The sequence below is a fragment of the Pelobates fuscus genome, chromosome 4 (assembly GCF_036172605.1).
Source record: "Pelobates fuscus isolate aPelFus1 chromosome 4, aPelFus1.pri, whole genome shotgun sequence".
Lineage (NCBI taxonomy): Eukaryota > Metazoa > Chordata > Amphibia > Anura > Pelobatidae > Pelobates > Pelobates fuscus.
In genome coordinates, this window is record NC_086320.1 from 163,136,013 (window position 1) to 163,156,450 (window position 20,438).

General features: G+C 46.0%; 1 protein-coding gene across 4 annotated transcripts in view; it reads left to right on the forward strand.

The window, feature by feature from the left end:
• The first annotated feature begins 15,373 nt into the window (after positions 1-15,373).
• Positions 15,374-20,438, forward strand: part of MAK (male germ cell associated kinase) — a 40,881-nt gene continuing 35,816 nt past the window's right edge. For all 4 annotated transcript variants that reach the window (XM_063451728.1, XM_063451729.1, XM_063451726.1 and 1 more), the window contains exon 1: positions 15,374-15,671. The gene's annotated coding sequence lies outside the window, so the exon portion shown is untranslated. The remainder of the gene's footprint in view (positions 15,672-20,438) is intronic.

Here is a 20,438-nt window from a genome sequence, read left to right on the forward strand (position 1 = left end):
CCAACTGGAGATCGGCAAAGTGGTTTGTGACAACAGAAGAAATTTGTTGGCGGCATTGAATTTGGCCAAATTGACACATGTGCCGTGCATGGCACATGTGTGTAATCTGATCGTACAACGCTTTGTGCATAAGTACCCAGGCTTACAGGACATCCTGAAGCAGGCCAGGAAGGTGTGTGGCCATTTCAGGCGTTCCTACACGGCCATGGCGCACTTTTCAGATATGCCAGTGAGGCGCTTGATTTGAGACAGCCCGACACGTTGGAATTCAACACTCCTAATGTTCGACCGCTTGCTCCAACAAGAAAAAGCCATTAACGACTATTTGTATGACCGAGGTGCTTGGACAGGGCCGGTGCAAGGATTTTTGGCTACACAGGCGAAGATGAATTTTGCCGCCCCCCCACACACAAATAAGATGTATCTTTAGCGGTGTCTCATATCCAGCCTTTTGAAAACCCCATGTAGTGTATTGTACCCCCCTTTAGTGTGTCTTACACCCCCTTGTATGTCTCTTACAACCCCCATGTGTATCTCCTTCCCCCCCCCCAGCCCCTTTGTGTGTCTTTCTTTCCCACAGCCCTTTTCTGTGGGTCTCTCCCCTCAGCCTGTTTTTTGTGTGTCCCTCTTCCCCTCAGGCTCCTTTGTGTAACTTTTCCCTCCCAAGCCATATAGACATAGATATATAGCTACACACACACATACAGGCACATAGTCACAGAAATATGCAGGCACACAAACAAACAAACACAGCCATACAGGCACACAGTCATACAATCAACACATACAGGTACACAGACATACAGTCATACAGACACACACACACAGACATGCAGACACTGGCATATAGATAAATAAAAACACAGTTATACAAACACAGACATACAGAGACATGAAGATGCAGGCATACAGAGACATAACGAACAATGCATACAGAGACATATATACACAGACAGTCACACAAAGATATACAGAACAAGGCATACAGAGACATATGGATACAGTCATACAGCGACATACAGGCATACAGGGACATTCAGAAACACACGGACACAGTCATATAGAGACATACAAACACAGACAGACAGTCATACAGAGACATGCAGACAGGTATACAGAGCAGGGGCAGATCCAGAACCTAATATTGGGTGGGGGGGGGGAGGTGGTAGTGAGTTTTAGTGGGGTAATAGGGGCTCTAATTAACGAGTTAAGGGCTGTAGTAGGGGGACAGGGGCTGTAGTTGAGAGTTAGGGGCTGTAATTGGGGGCTTAGGAAATGTAGTGGGGAATTGGGGCTGTAGTAGGGGGTTAGGGACTGAAGTAGGTTGATGGCTGCAAGTGGGAACAGGGGCTGTAGTGTGGGGGATATGGGCAGCAATTTGGGGGAGAGGGGCTGTAGTGGGGGTAAGGACTGTAGTAAGGGAATAGGGGCTGTACTGGAGCTATGGGGTAAAAGGGAGTGGAAGGGATGTGAAGTAAGGGAGTTAGAGGCTGTAGAAGGGAGTATAGGGGCTGTGGTGGGAGCAAAGGGGCAATGTGGTTGGAAATGGGCAGTAGAGGGGGGACACAGGGGCAGTAGAGGGGGACACAGGGGCAGTATGGTGTGGGCACAGGCTGTAACGAGGGACACTGAGGCAATAAAGTGGTGTCACAGGGACAGTATGGTAGGGGGTAAATGGGAAGTAGAGGGGGGGACAGGGGCTGTTGAGGCGGGTAGAGGAAGTAGAGGGGGGAGACAGGGGCAGTAGAGGCGTGTGAAAGGGGGGCAGAGGCTGTAGAGGGAAATAGAAGTGCTGTAGAGGGGCACATGGGGCAGTAGAGGGGGCAGGGGTAGTATGATGGGGCAGGGGCTATAGAGGTGGCAGGGGTAGTATGGTGGGGCAGGGGCTATAGAGGTGGCAGGGGTAGTATGGTGGGGCAGGGGGGAGAATGGTGGGGCAGGGGGGAGTATGGTGGGGCAGGGGGGAGTATGGTGGGGCAGGGGGGAGTATGGTGGGGCGGGGGGAGTATGGTGGGGCAGGGGGGAGTATGGTGGGGGCAGGGGGGAGTATGGTGGGGGCAGGGGGGAGTATGGTGGGGGCAGGGGGAGTATGGTGGGGGCAGGGGGAGTATGGTGGGGCAGGGGGAGTATGGTGGGGGCAGGGGGAGTATAGTGGGGGCAGGGGGAGTATAGTGGGGGCAGGGGCTGTAAAGGGGGCAGTATGGTGGGGGCAGGGTCTATAGAGGGAAATAGAAGTGCTGTAGAGGGGCACATGGGGCAGTAGAGGGGGCAGAGGCACTATGGTGGGGCAGGGGCTATAGAGGGGCTGTAAAGGGGGCAGGGGTAGTATGGTGGGGCAGTTTGGAGGGGTAGGGGCTGTAGAGGGGGCAGGGACTATAGAGGTGTCAGGGGTAGTATGGTGGGGCAGGGGCTATAGAGGTGGCAGGGGAGTATAGTGGGGGCAGGGGCTATAGAGGTGGCAGGGGAGTATAGTGGGGGCAGGGGCCGTATGGTGGGGGCAGGGGGAGTATAGTGGGGGCAGGGGGAGTATAGTGGGGGCAGGGGGTGTATGGTGGGGGCAGGGATAGTATGGTGGGGCAGGGGGAGTATAGTGGGGGAAGGGGGAGTATAGTGGGGGCAGGGGGAGTATAGTGGGGGCAGGGGGAGTATAGTGGGGGCAGGGGGAGTATAGTGGGGGCAGGGGGAGTATAGTGGGGGCAGGGGCAGTATAGTGGGGGCAGGGAGAGTATAGTGGGGGCAGGGAGAGTATGGTGGGGGCAGGGGGAGTATGGTGGGGGGCAGGGGGAGTATGGTGGGGGCAGTATGGTGGGGGGCAGGGGGAGTATGGTGGGGGCAGGGGGGAGTATGGTGGAGGCAGGGGCTGAAGAAAGGGGCTGAAAAAAAAAAACGTTTTGATTTAAAAAAAAAAAAATGCTACAAGTTCTTCCCCCACCCCCTCCCAGAGACTTACCTTGGTCCAGGAGGGAGAACCTTACCCCTGGTGGTCGGATGGGATGGGATGGGCTGCACTGGAGGCTGGAGCTGCAATCAGGACCGCTGGGGAGTCTGGGAGCAGTAGAAGTCCCGCCCCCTTCTGACATCATCAGAGGAGGACGGCTGACTTCACTGCCAGGCTCCTGTGTGCTGGCTGCAGGGAGAGAGGTGAGATTAAAAATCCGAGTCTCCAGCCAGAGGCAGGGGATTCGGATTTTTGCGCCCCCCTTCTCTGGCGCCCTAAGGCGGCCGCCTGTGCCGCCTTATGGACGCGCCGGCCCTGTGCTTGGACAGCCTCTTCTGAGTGGGATTTTTTTTGCCACGTTACTGGACACTCATGCGCAATGCCTGTAGGCTTATGCGTCCTTTTGATGAGGTGACAAACCTAGTCAGTCGCACCGAAGGCACCATCAGCGACATCATACCATTTGTTTTCTTCCTGGAGCGTGCCCTGCGAAGAGTGCTGGATAAGGCCGTAGATGAGCGTGAAGAGGAAGAGGAAGAGTTGTGGTCACCATCACCACCAGAAACAGCCTTATCAGCATCGCTTGCTGGACCTGCGGCAACGCTGGAAGAGGATTGTGAGGAAGAGGAGTCAGAGGAGGAATGTGGTTTGAGGAGGAGGAGGAAGACCAACCACAACAGGCATCCCAGGGTGCTCGTTGTCACCTATCTGGTACCCGTGGTGTTGTATGTGGCTGGGGGGATGAACATACCTTCAGTGAGATCACTGAGGACGAGGAACGGGACATGAGTAGCTCGGCATCCAACCTTGTGCAAATGGGATCTTTCATGCTGTCGTGCCTGTTGAGGGACCCTCGTATAAAAAGGCTGAAGGAGAATGACCTGTACTGGGTGTCCACGCTACTAGACCCCCAGTATAAGCAGAAAGTGCCTGAAATGTTACCGAATTACCGCAAGTCGGAAAGGATGCAGCAGTTCCAAAATAAATTAAAAAGTATGCTTTACACAGCGTATAAGGGTGATTTCACAGCACAACGGGAATCTAACAGGGGAAGAGGTGAAAGTAATCCTCCTCCTCTCACGACCACACTGGCAAGGACAGGACGCTTTACAGACGTGTTGTTGATGGAGGACATGCAGAGCTTTTTAAATCCTATGCATCGCCACAGCCCTTCGGGGTCCACCCTCAGAGAATGACTCGACCGACAGGTAGCAGTCAACCTCGCTTTAACTGCAGATATCGACACTCTGAGGAACGATGAACCCCTTGACTACTGGGTGTGCAGGCTTTATCTGTGGCCTGAGCTATCCCAATTTGCGATAGAACTTCTGGCCTGCCCCGCTTCAAGTGTCCTGTCAGAAAGGACCTTCAGTACAGCAGGAGGTATTGTCACTGAGAAGAGAAGTCGCCTAGGTCAAAAAAGTCTAGATTACCTCACCTTTATTAAGATGAATGAGGGATGGATCCCGAAGGGACTGACAGTGGGCGATACATTCGACTAAAAAAAGCCTGATGAGGGGGACGTAACAGGGATTAAACTGATAAGAATAGTACTACTTAACACACCACTCCTATCTGGTGGCACATTAGATTGCACGCGCAGTGCCCCAAATTTAAAATCGATGCCATATACATGTCCCCTGATAGGGGACATAACAGGGATTAAACTGATAAGAATAGTACTACTTAACACACCACTCCTATCTGGTGGCACATTAGATTACACGCGCAGTGCCCCAAATTTGAAGTAGGAGGACCAACCAAGCATCTTTTTCCATCTCCCGGTTCCTAAAATCGATGCCATATACACGTCCCCTGATAGGGGACGTAACAGGGATTAAACTGATAAGAATAGTACTACTTAACACACCACTCCTATCTGGTGGCACATTAGATTGCACGCGCAGTGCCCCAAATTTGAAGTAGGAGGACCGACCAAGAATCTTTTTCCATCTCCCGGTTCCTAAAATTGATGCCATATACACGTCCCCTGATAGGGGACGTAACAGGGATTAAACTGATAGGAATAGTACTACTTAACACACCTTATAATAACGCAGAGAGAGGCAACGCAGAGAGAGTCTGAAGAAGAGGAGTCAGAGGAGGAAGGTGGCTTTGAGGAGGTGGAAGACCAAACACAGCAGGCGTCCCAGGGGGCTTGTTGTCACCTTTCGGGGACCCTTGGTGTTGTACGTGGCTGGGTGGAGGAAGAGACCTTCAATGACATCAGTGAGGACATGGCTAGCTTGGTATCCAACCTTGTGCAAATGGGGAGTTTGCGGTTGTGCAAATGGACTGTTTGCGGTGTTTGTGGTGCGTTAAACGGGGAGTTTGGTCTGTCACTGTGAAGCGGGCGTAACCCTTACACTACCTGATCGATACAACATCATACCTGATGTTTTAAAGCACGTTATTCCAAACAATTTAGGAATGTTAGGTGATTTATGCCCTTTATGGATTAAAACCAGACTCTGCATCAACTATGTAATTTTCCATGGGAGTTTTGCCATGGATCCCCCTCCGGCATGCCACAGTTCAGGTGTTAGTCCCCTTGAAACAACTTTTCCATCACTATTGTGGCCAGAAAGAGTCCCTGTGGGTTTTAAAATTCGCCTGCCTATTGAAGTCTATGGCGGTTTGCCTGTTCGCGAATATTTGCGGAAATTCGCGTTCGCCGTTCGCGAACGGAAAATTTCATGTTCGCGACATCTCTACTGTTCAACCGTAATTCACCGCTGTCACATTAAGTGCACCCACACGTATTATATATCATTTCGTTCAGGAGAAACAGGGCTTGAATTTATCATTAACTATTCATATATGGAACATAATTTATTGTGAATAAAATGTGAGAAAATAAGATTTTCTTTTTAAATTTGTATTTCCGTCTGACATTTTAGCTGTGAATGTCATAATACTGTTAGGTTTTACTGCAAACAAATGCTCATATTTGTAATCAGCGATCTCTCACGAGTACAACAGTACCCCCCATTAACAGGTTTTATGGTGTTTTGGAAAGTTACAGGGTCAAATATAGAACGTTCCATTTTCAAATTGAAATTTGACAGATTAGTAATGTTACCTTTGAGATGGTGTGGTGGCCCAGGAATGAGAATTACCCCCATAATGGCATACCAGTTGAAAAAGTAGACAACCCAAGGTATTGAAAGTGGGGTATGTTTAGTCTTTTTTAGTAGCCACTTAGTCACTTAGTCACAAACACTGGCCAAAGTTAGCGTTCATTTTTGTTTTTGTGGGAAAAAAGCTAAAACTAATATTTGGCCAATGTTTGTGACTAAGAGGCTACTAAGAAAGACTGGACATACTCCACTTGCAAGACCTTGGGTTGTCTACTTTTGCAAATGGTATGCCATCATGGGGGTAATTCTCATTCCTGGGCTACCATACGCTCTCAAAGGCAACATAACCAATCTGGCAAATTTTAATGTAAAAAAAATGAAATGCAAGCCTTATATGTGACTCTCTAACTTTCCAAAACACCATAAAACCTGTACATGGGGGATACTGTTATTCTCGGGAGACTTCACTAAACACAAATATTAGTGTTTTAAAACAGTAAAAAATATTACAACGATAATATAGTCCATAAAAGTGCCGTTCGTTTGTAAAAAAAAATGCAAAAAACGTCACTTTTACTTAAAATATCATCGTTGTAATACAATTTACCAGTTTTAAACAGTAATATTTGAGTTCAGCGAAGTCTCCTGAGTAAAACAGTACCCCCTATGTACAGGTTTTATGATGTCTTGGAGAGTTACAGGGTCAAATATAGTGCTTGCGAATTAAATTCTCTGCACTTTCTCCCTGTGTTGTCAGGCATGTCAATCAAATTTTAATTACTCAAATCACATAATTATGTTAAAAGATTACTTAAATATACATTTAGAATTTTAATATATATGCATTTATAGGTATTTAAATTCTACGTGTATACTAATGTAATCTTTTATGTAATTATATGTATTTATCTATATATATATATATATTTGCGGTTATTTGTATTTTATATATAGATAGATAGATATAGAATGTCATTCTAAGTGTATTTTGTTACCAATATATATATATATATTAATAACAAAATACAGTTAGAATGAAATTACATATGAATATATAATTTATATTAAATTTTGTTTCAATATTTTATTTATTTAATTATTGTATTTATTTATTATTGTAATTATACGTATATATGTATATAATATATGTCTATATATCTATTATATATATAATATATATACATATTATAGATATGCATATACTATATATATATAAATACCGTATATACTCGAGTATAAGCCGAGTTTTTCAGCCCATTTTTTGGGCTGAAAAACCCCAACTCGGCTTATACTCGAGTCAGAGTCTGTATTATGGCAATTTGCATTGCCATAATACAGACTGGGGGGAGAGGGGGGCTGTCAGAGCTGTACTTACCTTTCCTGCAGCTCCTGTCAGCTCTCTCCTCCTCCGCGCCGTCCGTTCAGCACCTCGGTCAGCTCCCAGTGTAAGTCTCGCGAGAGCCGCGGCTCTCGCGAGACTTACACTGTGAGCTGACAGAAGAGCAGAACGGACGGCGCAGAGGAGGAGAGAGCTGACAGGAGCTGCAGGAAAGGTAAGTACAGCTCTGACAGCCCCCCTCTCCCCCCCACTGAACTGCCACTGGACCACCAGGAAAGGAGAGCCCCCCTCCCTGCCATATATCAAGCAGGGAGGGGGGACGAAAAAAAAAAAATATAAATAAAATAAGAAATAAAATAATAAAAAAAAAATTAATAATAAAAAAAGGGGTATAAGGACCACTATGGGAGGGGGGGGGGGGTATAAGGACCACTATGGGAGGGAGGGGGTGGGTTAAGGACCACTATGGGAGGGAGGGGGGTATAAGGACCGCTATGGGAGGGGGGGGGGGGTATAAGGACCACTATGGGAGGGAGGGGGGGGGTAAGGACCACTATGGGAGGGAGGGGGGGGTATAAGGACCACTATGGGAGGGAGGGGGGTATAAGGACCACTATGGGAGGGAGGGGGGTATAAGGACCACTATGGGAGGGAGGGGGGTATAAGGACCACTATGGGAGGGAGGGGGGGATAAGGACCACTATGGGAGGGAGGGGGGTATAAGGACCACTATGGGAGGGAGGGGGGATAAGGACCAATGGGAGGGAGGGGGGGGGATAAGGACCACTATTGGAGGGAGGGGGGTATAAGGACCACTATGGGAGGGAGGGGGGGTATAAGGACCACTATGGGAGGGGGTGGGATAAGGACCACTATGGGAGGGAGGGGGGGTATAAGGACCATTATGGGAGGGAGGGGGGGGGGTATATGGACCACTATGGGAGGGATGGGGGGGATAAGGAACACTATGGGAGGGAGAAGGGGGATAAGGACCACTATGAGAGGGAGGGGGTGGGATAAGGACCACTATGGGAGGGGAGGGGGAAGTAAGGACCACTAGGGGAGGGGAGGGTAAGGACCACTAGGGGAGGGGTGAGTCAGGACCACTGGGGGGGGGAGTGAAGGAACACGGGGGTGGGGAGGTAAGGACCACTGAGGGAGGAGGAGGGGAAGTCAGGACATATGGGGGGGGGAGGGGGCGGCAAATTTTTTTTTGCCTACGGCGGCAAATATCCTTGCACCAGCCCTGCACACACTGCATTCATGCACACACACACTGCATTCATGCACACACACACTGCATTCATGCACACACACACTGCACTCATACACACACTGCATTCATACACACACGCTGCACTCATACACACACACATACGCACACACTGCATTCATTATACACACACTGTAAATAAATATTCAATTAATATATTTTTTTTAGGATCTAATTTTATTTAGAAATTTACCAGTAGCTGCTGCATTTCCCACCCTAGTCTTATACTCGAGTCAATAAGTTTTCCCAGTTTTTTGGGATAAAATTAGGGGCCTCGGCTTATATTCGGGTCGGCTTATACTCGAGTATATACGGTACATTTCTTTTTTATTTTACACATGTCTAATTATTATTTTTTTACACTCCCCCCCAGCAGGGGGACTGTCTGACATTTTAGACAGTCCGCTTGCTGGCAGATCCACAGCCAGCTATAGGGGGCCATGTGATCGCTCTTTGAGAGCGATCACATGGCCTCCGGGGCCCTCATTTGCCGTGGGAGGGCTGCCTGGGCTGTCAGTCATCCCTCCAGAAGAGGATCGCGGCGTAGGTAAGTACACCGGACGTCCAGGGGCTGAAAGCCGTTACGGCGTTTTATGCCGCCGCAACGGCTTTAAAGCCCTTTTAATGCGGGATGGCATAGAACGCTGTAACGGCGTTGAGGGGTTAACTGTTAGTGTCAGAATACTGTTCGCTTTTCCTGCAATAAAACATACATATTTGTATTCAGTAATGTCTCACGAGTAAAACAGCACCCCCATGTATAGGTTTTATGGGGTTTTGACAAGTTACAGGGTCATATATACGGCTTATCCATTTATGCTTTTTCACGTTGAAATTTGTCAGATTACTAGCCGTGTCTAGGCTGCCTTTGAGACCGTATGGCAGCCAAGAAATGAAAATTACCCCCATCATGGCATACCATTTGAAAAAGTAGACATCCCAGGGTATTCAAAATGGGGTATGCCCAGTCTTTTCTAGTAGCCACTTGGGCACAAACCCTAGCCAAAGTTAGCGTTCGGTTTTTGTTGTTGTTGCATTTTTCACATAAAAACTGTACTTTCACTGATAATATTATTGTTAGTATATAGTTTACTGCCCTGAAACACTCCAATTTCTGTTCAGTGATGTCTCACAAGCGCCACGGTACCCCCCCATGTATAGGTTTTATGGGGTTCTGGCAAGTTACAGGGTCATATATACGGCTTATCCATTTATGCTTTTTAACGTTGAAATTTGTCAGATTAGTTTGCCATGTCTAGGCTGCCTTTGAGACTGTATGGCAGCCAAGAAATGAAAATTACCCCCATCATGGCATACCATTTAAAAAAGTAGACATCCCAGGGTATTCAAAATGGGGTATGCCCAGTCTTTTGTAGTAGCCACTTGGGCACAAACCCTAGCCAAAGTTAACTTTCGTTTTTTTTTTTTTGCATTTTTCACATAAAAACTGTACTTTCACTGATAATATTATTGTTAGTATATAGTTTACTGCCCTGAAACACTCCAATTTCTGTTCAGTGATGTCTCACAAGCGCCACGGTACTCCCCATGTATAGGTTTTATGGGATTTGGCAAGTTACAGGGTCATATATTCAGCTTATCCATTTATGCTTTTTCATATTGAAATTTGGCAAAGTGATTTTCTGGGCCGATCTTGCCTTTGAGAGAGCATGGCAGCCTGGGTAATAATTTTTCCACTATTATGGCATACCATTTTCAAACGTAGGCAACCCAGAGTATTCCAAATGGCATAATTTGAGATGTTTGGTCTAGCCATTTTAACAGAAATGCTGGGCCCATATAGCGATTTCTACTTTTATTTTTGTCTTTTTAATCAGATAGATTGCATTTTCACAGGAAATGTCATAATCCTGATATTAGTTAGTGCAATAGAGACTTGGTATTTTGATTTAACACTGTCTTCTGAATATAACTGTACCCCCACGTACCATTATTTCAGATTTTTTCTGATAAGTCACAGGGCGAAATATATTAGATGCCCTTTCAGATGCCCTTTCAGGGACAGGCCAAGGTCAGGGGAATCCAGAAGTCAGAGTAGTCGGTAAAATAAGCCAGTGGGTCGGTACAGGCAGTTAACAAAGCATAGCTCTGTATGATAGACTTTGAAACAGTCTGCTATGCACTTTGGGGAACTTTTTTACTGGGGGTGGGTGGGATTCGGGAAGGGAAGTGTTTGCCACAAAGTCTTTGGAGATCTACTGATTCCAAAGTGGGCTTGGGGGGCTGGGTAAATAACATACGGGACAAAAGGCTCAGCGTGAATTCGAGGAAAGGGCAGGGCTTACCTATGACCTCTTTTTTATAGAGGACATAGGCATTGAAAATTGCAATCTGGCTCACGTAGATTGCAATTTTCTTGTAGCAGGTCCTAGGTTTTCGGTTCACCAGATAGGGCTGTATGCATTGGTCACCCAAGTCTACTCCCCCCATAAACTTGCTGTAGTCTACAATGCACTTCGGCTTTTCCAGGTTCCGCAGTGCTACCTCTCACAGACACTGGCACTGTACTTTCGTCAAGCATCGTAGACAGCATGTATACATCTTTCCTATCTCTGAAGCGAAGAGCAAGCAACTCATCCTGGCGGAGAGCTGAAGAGGAACCTCTACTGCTTCTGCCTCTTGCCTGGGCTTGGGGGAAACCCCTGCGATTCTTCCTCACTGTGCCACAGGCTAGGGTTTCAAAGCAATATACATTTTTAAATAATTGTATACTGGTATAATAATTGTCAACCCATAGCCTATATCCCTTATTTAACAAGTGAAGGAATAGATCCCAAACAATCTTGCCACTTGTACCCACAGAATCAGGGCATCCTGGTGGGTCAAGATGGCTATCCTTCCCCTGGTAAATGCGAAACGCCCATGTGTAACCAGTACAGGATTTGCATAATTTATAAAATTTAACGCCATATCGGGACCGCTTAGATGGAATATATTGCTTAAATAGCAGTCGACCTTTAAATTTCATAAGGGACTCGTCAATTGAAATATCTTTATCGGGGACATAATTTTCAGAAAATGAGTCTGACAGGAGTTGGATAAATGGCCGAATTTTATACAGCCTGTCAAACAGTGGGTCGTTTCTAGGGGGACACAGTGAGTTGTCATTAAAATGAAGGAATCGCAGCAGTTGCAGGTAGCGATCCCTCTGCATAACCTCAGGGAAAAGAGGGGTAGCCAGGATGCGCTGCTTGCTCCAGTAGGACCTGATACTGGGCTTTTTAACTATACCCATCATTAGGGTTAAAGCCCCAAACCGCTTCATCTCTGCGACATCCGTGGGTCTCCACATATTCATGCGACTATAATGGGACCCTGGATGTGCAGAGACATACTGCATGGCACACAAATTTGTTTGCTGAGCCATGAGCTCAAATACATCGTCCGACATAAAGAGCTCAAAAAAACTAATTGGCTCACAGTCGTCCACTGTTACAGTGATGCCAGGTGTAACAGTGAACGGCGGTATTTCTGGGGCCATCATGTTTGGAGGCACCCAGTCTCCGTCTGGCATTGGGCTTGCTGAGCGTCCTCTTGTGAGTGGTGGTGGGGCACCATCACTTGAGGTGTCACTCAGAGGCTCAATGTCAGAGGCAGTGATAGTGTCACTGTCTTGCAGAGTCTCACTATCACTGCCTGCCAGAATGGCATCCGCCTCCTCGGCTGAGTAGCGACGTGCCATTCTAGGGGGACAAAATTAATTAATTTATATACTAAGGGGGTAATTAATTATAATCTACCTGCCTAACACCTACTACCCACCCTCAAAAATTATATAAATGTACTGAGTATAGGCAGCTGCAATCAGTACTGAAAGGGTTATTTTTATTTCTTGATCTATAAAAATAACCCTAAAAAAGGTCAGTCTGATCAGACAGCCCTCTGATCACAGTGATCACTGATACAGTACTGTACAGCAGATATACTGTACAGTACAGTAATCACGGCAGCGAGGAAAGGGTTAAGGGAGATTTGGGTTGCTGCGACTGACACAAAGGGAAGAAATACATTTTTTTTTTAATTCTTTATTTTTGTCGTGCAGGTGATTACAGAGCAAAAACATACGCCACAACAGCGTGGTTGAATAGTTAAGCATAGTATTAACAGTGGCACGAGAGGTTTGCACATTTTTTGTTTTTAACATGAAAATAACTGGCTTTATAACAATAGTAGGGTGTTGGACACGCTAGGCTAGACAAGCTTAGAGATGGTTTAGTCACGTTCAGGATTATATCAAATGGTATGTCATGTCTATGGTATCTCATTTCTGATGAGGTTAAACGTTTACTCTTATACCAGATTTACAATTGTTTAGAATCTCTCTGTAGTTATGGATCTAGAGGAGTTTGGCATGTAAGAAAAGACAGACGAGAGACACTGAGTAGGGGCACTGCATTTGCAGATATCCTAGCATAGGGCTACCAACGTTGTGTTACGTACACGGCTGCAGGAGAGACAAAGCAGTGAGTTAACAGGCGGTTCACTCTACCTAGTGTTTTACTAGACATCGGTATGCCATTGGCTAACAACGGTTAGGCTCACACTGTGTATAAGGCTATGCCTACCCAATTGTGCTAGACATTGCGGGCTGCGTCATTTATACGGCATTCAACATTGCACTCTCGCTTTAAACTGTATAGGACGGGTCCCAGTGCACTAACCATAGCTTGCAGTACCATATTATGTGGTAGGGGTAGTCTAAAACATAAAGAAAAAAAAAAAAAACATACACAAGAGAGATCAGGAACAAGTTGAGCGCCTATACAATAAGTGTGAGTTGGCAGGCATGGACTTGAATGTACAGATGTGTTTGCAAAAAGAGTAACTAATGCAGTACCATAATGTCCCCTGGGGTCCCCCAGGTTTGGGTCCGTTCTTGGACAAAACGGCAGTTCTGGGCTCAGCCCAACCCCAAGAGTATCTTTAGGATTGCATCCAGAAAAAACATTGGGGTTCAGAGGTTGGGTGCTGATTTCAATGCAGGGGCAGGGTATGCTATTTGTGTCTAGGGATGTCATCTCATTTTACGTGTCCGCCAGGTTAAGTGTGTACAGCACGGTCGTCTATGTCGGCAACATTACCGGGGCCGGCTGGCAGGCGGTCCGGGTCTTTTCACCTGTTCATCCGATGCCCAGTCTATGGAGAGGAGTGTAGTCGCTTTGCCGCAGACTTGTGTCCTTTGATGCAGTGCTTTTCGGTAGGGCGTGAGGTTGTGCCTCGTGGGGAGACTTAGTGGTGTATCTCCATGTCGCTGAGCAGTTAGTGGGTCTCATCTGTTCAGTGGTCTCGCTTCGAGAGGTGTAAGGCCAAGTGTCAGCATCCGAGTGGGGTGTCGCCGTTTTCCGCCCGTCTGCTCTCCGACTCCGTCTCCGACTGGAAGCCATCTTGTGTGCTCGAGGTAAGTAGTTGCCCAGATGGCGCCGGGTTGCTGGCCGGAGCCATGCCGCCATTGCCCTCATAATTAGGTGGAGGGACCAGCCTTTATTATGGCTTTTTGTCCACACGCTGCGTAGCTTGGTGAAGAACTCTAGGGTGTTCTCAGGCGGCTTAGTGAGGGTGCATCTTGGCGCAGGGCGCTGTGGTGCCGCCATCTTGATTGGGTCCTCATCGACCCGTGGGGATGTGGGTTTAGTCGCTTGTACAGGTCGCTTTACGGGGGTTATCGTCCCCAGCGAGGACCGGGATGACCCCCGCCGGTCCATAGGGGGGGGTAGCAGGGCAGTATTCAACGCTCGCTTGTGATGAAGGCCGTCTCCCTCAGGCCCCAGGCTCCGTGCCGATGTAGGCCGCATGGTCGGGTTGTGCCCGTAGTGCATAGTGGTGCACGGCGGGCATCGTTCGAATCCCCGAGGTGTCCTGCATCGGTTTTTGGGCCCCGTGTGTTGCTTGCACGGGTGGGTCAGTCAGGATTGTCGGTTGTTTGCCCGCCGTGGCCAGAGCTCTCAGAGAGCACGTCCGGCCATCTTGGCTGTCAGGCCCCGCCCCCCGAAATACACGTGGGCTGCAAGAACGGATAGGATGTTCTATGCCGCCCGCCGGCGTTTAGGGCCATCCCCTTAAGGACGGCATTGAACGCCTGCCGTCCTTAAGGGGTTAAACATATTTATACTTGTGAAGGGCTATTCAGGGATTCCTGACAGATATCAGTGTTACAATGTAACTTGTGTTAATTTAGAAAAAAAAATGGTTTGCAAATAGCAAAGTGCTGCTTGTACTTATTGCCCTATAACTTGCAAATAAAAAGCACATGTTAACATTGGGTATTTCTAAACCTAGGACAAAATGTAGAAACTATTTAGCATGGGTGTTTTTTGGCAGTTGTAGATGCGTAACAGATTTTGGGGGTCAAACTTAGAAAAAGTGTGTCATTTTTTTTATAGTAAATTATATGATATCATGAAAATAATGGTATCTGTAGAAAGGCCATTTAATGGCGAGAAGAACGGTATTAATATGTGTGGGTACAGTAAATGAGCAAGAGGAGAATTACAGCTAAACACAAACACAGCAGAAATGTAAAAACAGCCCTGGTCCCAAACGGTAAGATCATTGAATAACGGTCTGGTCAGTAAGGGGTTAAACTGAGTGAATGGGTCCGTATTCTCAATACAAAGCTGACAGAACAGGTTGCTTTCTCCATCACTCAGTAGGAGCCATGGGAACAGCTGCGGGGCTCTAAACACTGCACTGTCCAACCAGCGAGGCTGCTAATAGACACACACTGTCTCTCACAACAGGTAAACAATCATAGATTACTAAGGCTGTAAACACAAGGCCAGGACATGCCCCGCTGTCGCTATGGTGACGGTCCTCCAAGCCAGCCGCGCGGCGCTTCTCCAGCACGAGCCAGAAAGTCACCAGGAAGAGCAGCCCACTGACACCATGACGTCATCCACATCGCCCCTCCTACTTTGCGCAGCCAGCTGTTACCAGGGAGACGAGTCACATACGGAGCGGGGAAGCTGGGCAGGTTTGTACCTCATGTGACACTGGTGGGACAGACAGAACCTCAGAGACCAGGTGAGCGCCCACATACAGGATGGCACATTGTATCGAGTTGTAGGGGCTGGCTGAGAGTGCTTATAAAGGATGGCACATTGTATCGAGTTATAGGGGCTGGCTGAGAGTGATTATACAGGATGGCACATTGTATCGAGTTATAGGGGCTGGCTGAGAGTGATTATACAGGATGGCACAAGGTATAGAGTTATAGGGGCTGGTAGTGTGAGATTATAGAGGTGGTGCAATCCAGAAGTATAGTTGCTGGCTATAGGTGGAAACAAGGTATAGATTTATTAGGGCTGGCTGTGTGTGATAATACAGGATGGCACAATGTATAGATTTAATAGGGCTGGCTGTGTGTGATTATAAAACAGACATAGGGTGTCACTGTGTGAAGGCAGGTACAAAGTGTATGTGATTACACTGTACAATGTATAAACTAATTAGGAATTAATATAAGAGCAAGGCAAAAGTGTTTATAAGCGATTTATACAATGAATAGTTGGATAAATGGTAACCATTGCATTGTGTTTATCGATACAGAAATTATAAATTAGTTATCCTGTTCTTTATTGTTCTCCATCTGATAAATATATTTTTAAAAGCTTTCTATTTTAGCATAATGTGTAAGAATATTTAATGAAGTATTTTATATGCAATTTTAGTTTTTAGGGAGAACCAGGAGCTATTTATCGAAATAAATATCTTTCTCTTGCAATGTAGTTAAAGGGCAGTTCATATAGTAGTGGTTGCTGTATGAATCATGCTTAACATATTATTGGGAATGCACTCCTGAGTAACAGATGCTTTCTCCTGCTGTTGACATAAAAAGAACACTTAATTAAAAAAAAACAAAAGAAAAAGAAAAAAAAAAAACAAATTGCAGTTATTCACTAAAGTAAGAATTGCTGGGAATTCAGAGTGAATTTCAAATTTTAGGCCAAAGTAGTCAAAATGGAAAAAAATCTCCCAGTTAGTTATACTTCCATTTTGCCTTCTTTGACAAATTTGAAATTCACTTTAAAATATTTACAATTCTCATTTTAGTAAATGACCTGTTAGATTATGTACTCCACAAAAAACATACATTTAATATTTTTTGAGAGGACTGTAAGAAAAAGGAAGCCTGTGATTGGACTGCACATTGCCCCAGTGAAGCCAGAGGGGTCTGCGAAGGAGCATTAAAAGGGTTGTCCTGCAGGATTCTTCATTGCTAATTAGTTAATATATATACCTTCTTCTGAATTCTACATACTACGGGGCTATCCTTTTCATGTGCTGCCCATCAATATATATGCATGATATGTGTCCCTAAAAAAACATAGTGGATATGGTAACCCACCTGTAAAGAACTTCAGAAAGCTAAAGTGCATTAGGTGCGTGGAGTGTACCTCTTAATTAAAGGGACACTTCAGACCAGTAAAGCACTTTAACTTGCCAAAGTGCTTTATCGGTAAATAGTGTGTTTATCTTTTGTTTTTACAAAAGTGAAGATTTCAATAGAAATGTATACTTTTATAAATTAACATTGTTACACCCCCAGGCTGCCATTCAGGCAACCGGTTCAGTTACTTCTGGTTGTTTAACTCAGTGGCACTAAACTCAAAAGGCAGCGATTGGACAGAGCTGTATTGGGAAGTATGTAATTGGACAGCCACAGAAGGTCTGGCATGGGGAAGAAGCGGTGAGGGGGCTTGTAAAGGCTTTAGGCAAGAGATCTGCACAGTATTTTTAGATATAACCCCAATGACAAAATGAATAATTAAATGCATACATCCTTTAATTGGGATATATCTACTGAATAGTGCTTTCTATTTTATGTATTTATTTTATTTGGGCAGTGGAGTATTCCTTTAAAGCTTTCTCCCTTTAGTAACGTGCTGAGAGAAGAAAGCATGGCAGTACCGGTATTTCTGTCTTTTAAATCCATCTCCTAGCTTGTCAGTTTCAGGAGATGGTCTAAATGACAGCAGTTTGTGCCTGGTAATGTAACTTCAACCCACGTTACATAGTGTCTATCTCCTCATGCAGTACAGATTTTATTCATAGTGTTATGCTGAGCAGTGTGTGACATGAAAACATGTCGTTCCATTTATATAATAATGAAAAATGTGTTTTACAAGAATATAATGTCATCGAGGGGTCCTGGAGACGTCACAAACCACTGAGTGTTTTATGCTTGTCTCTGGAAACGCAAAATTGCCTTATTTTCCCTAACACATGATTCACCCTCATGTGCCTTTTTATATTACATGACATAGCCTATCTCTCTCTCTCATCCTAGCCCCTCAGCCAGTATATGGGTAATTGTATGGGCGTAGAACAAGTGACAGTAGTTGTAAATGGTGGCTGCTGTCTGCAAGTGTGAACACCATTAAAGTCAGGTAGCCCTGGACATGTACATTGATAATATACTAAGATGGACAGACCCTGTGTTGCCAACATTTCAGGTCCTGCACATTACTGCCTCAGTGACAGCCCACTTACCATATGTCTTGATTTTAGAAGCACAGTCAATGCCTGCATTGTTCAGTAGGATTGGAAGCCAGTGAAGCCTCACACAAAATCTGTACACAAGCTGCTCCTCTAGCATGTAAGCTTGTTTGAGCAGGGTCCTCAACCCCATCTGTTCCCGTGCGTCTAACTTGTCTGTAAGTCCAACCATTGTACAGTGTTTTGGAATCTGTTGGCGCTATATAAATAATAATAGTGTACTTCACTTAAAGAGGAACCATCACGCCTCGGAATTCCAAAATTATCAGAGTTATTCTCTAAAGTGAGAAGACAAAGTGAACCCCTTCAGCTACTCACCCTTTTCCCCCGCCGGGCTCCCTTACCTCTCCTCCCCCGCCGACGTCAAAATCCTTGTCTAACGTCACCAGGGCCAAATGCGCAATGCTTTCCTATGGACGCTCTGCGTGATTGAGGCATATAATATGGAAGACAGCCACTAGAGGCTGGCTTAACCCCAGATGTAAACAAAGCAGTTTCTCAGAAACTGCTATGTTTACATCAGGCAGGGTTAACCCTAGAGGGACACCCAGACCACTTCATTGAGCTGAAGTGGTCTGGGTGACTAAAGTGTCCCTTTAACCCATTACAACATGGGGGCGGGGGCATTTGGGCTGAGGAATACATTGGTGTTAGAAATACATATTTGTATTCCTAACACTAAAATGTTTCTTTAAGTACTGGCTGTATTCTTAAAATTCATTGCCTTCTTAACATATTATATGGTTTTATGTTATTGTAGAGAAATGGTTCTTCAATTCTACCCCATCTACATCAAATTCACAAATTCAAGTCTGGTACGACTTTACTAAATCAGTCTTGAAAATGTCAACAATAAAAAGCGATATTATTTTATGCTGTCTTTGCCGAGGAAGACGACCCTTCATAAAGAGCAGCTTGAAATTAGTTGACATCACCATCCCTTTTGCTGTTTTAGTTTACATTCAGATGTCATTTCTATGAAAGGGACAGTAAATATAAAAAAAAAATCAACCAGAGAGCTTTACCTCATTATGCATGGTGCCTTACCTCTCGCTGTTTGGCTGGACCTTGTCACCACTAAACAGTGCAAGGCACATGTGCAACTAAACACATGTGCCTTGGTTATCCCTCTGCTGAAGACACCAACTGTGCCACGCTCCGAGTTGAGCAACAATCGACCTATTTCCACCTTGCCTTTTTTGGCCAAGATCATCGAGAGAGCGGCGGTATGGCAAATTCAGCCTCACCTGGAATCTAATCACATTCTGGATGACTTCCAATCGGGATTTCGACCTGGTAGAGGGACAGAAACTGCCCTGGTTAAAGTCCACGACGATCTCCTGTGGGCTTTGGACAGAGGGGAGGAAATTGCCCTGGTACTCCTGGATTTATCGGCGGCCTTCGATACCATCGATCATGATAGATTGACAGAGAGGCTACTTACTGTGGCTGGTGTGGATGACAGGGCGCTAGCTTGGGTGACCTCGTTTCTCCACGACAGGGTTCAAAGGGTAAAATTGGGGACATTTTACTCCTCTAACATCTCCCTGACGTGTGGAGTCCCCCAGGGTTCGGCTTTATCTCCAATCCTGTTTAACATCTATATGAGGCCACTGACCCATATCATCCGCCGCCACATGCTTCCCTATCATATCTATGCCGACGATACCCAGTTGTACTTTCGCCTGGCCAAGAAAAAGGAGGATCAAATCAATCTTTCTTCATGCCTACAGGATATCCAGTCGTGGATGGGAGCCAATTATTTAAAACTTAATGGCTCCAAAACTGAATGCATCATCTTCAGTAACCAGGAGGTGAATAGTATCTTTCCCTCATGGCCGGACTCGTTTTCTCCATCTCCGAGTCCTGCCACTAAGGTCAGAGATCTGGGAGTCATTCTCGATTCCAGGTTGACACTGAAGCCTCAGATTAATCAGGTGGTAAGCTCTTGCCACTACCACCTGAAGCTTCTGAGGTCTATTTTCAGATTCATTGCCCCCTCCGATCAAATCTCGGTGGTCAACGCCATCATCAGTAGCCGATTGGACTACTGCAATGCTCTGTACATTGGACTGCCTCAGAACATCATACACAAGCTACAGTTGATACAGAACGCAGCTGCAAGGCTACTTACGGGTGTGGCCCGCAATGACCATATCACTCCATCATTAAGAGCCTTGCACTGGTTGCCCGTTCGTGAACGGGTTCTGTTTAAAAATGGTTGTTTGGTATATAAGGCAGTCCATGGTATGGTATCTGAAGGATAAATTCACACGCTATACTCCCAGTCGA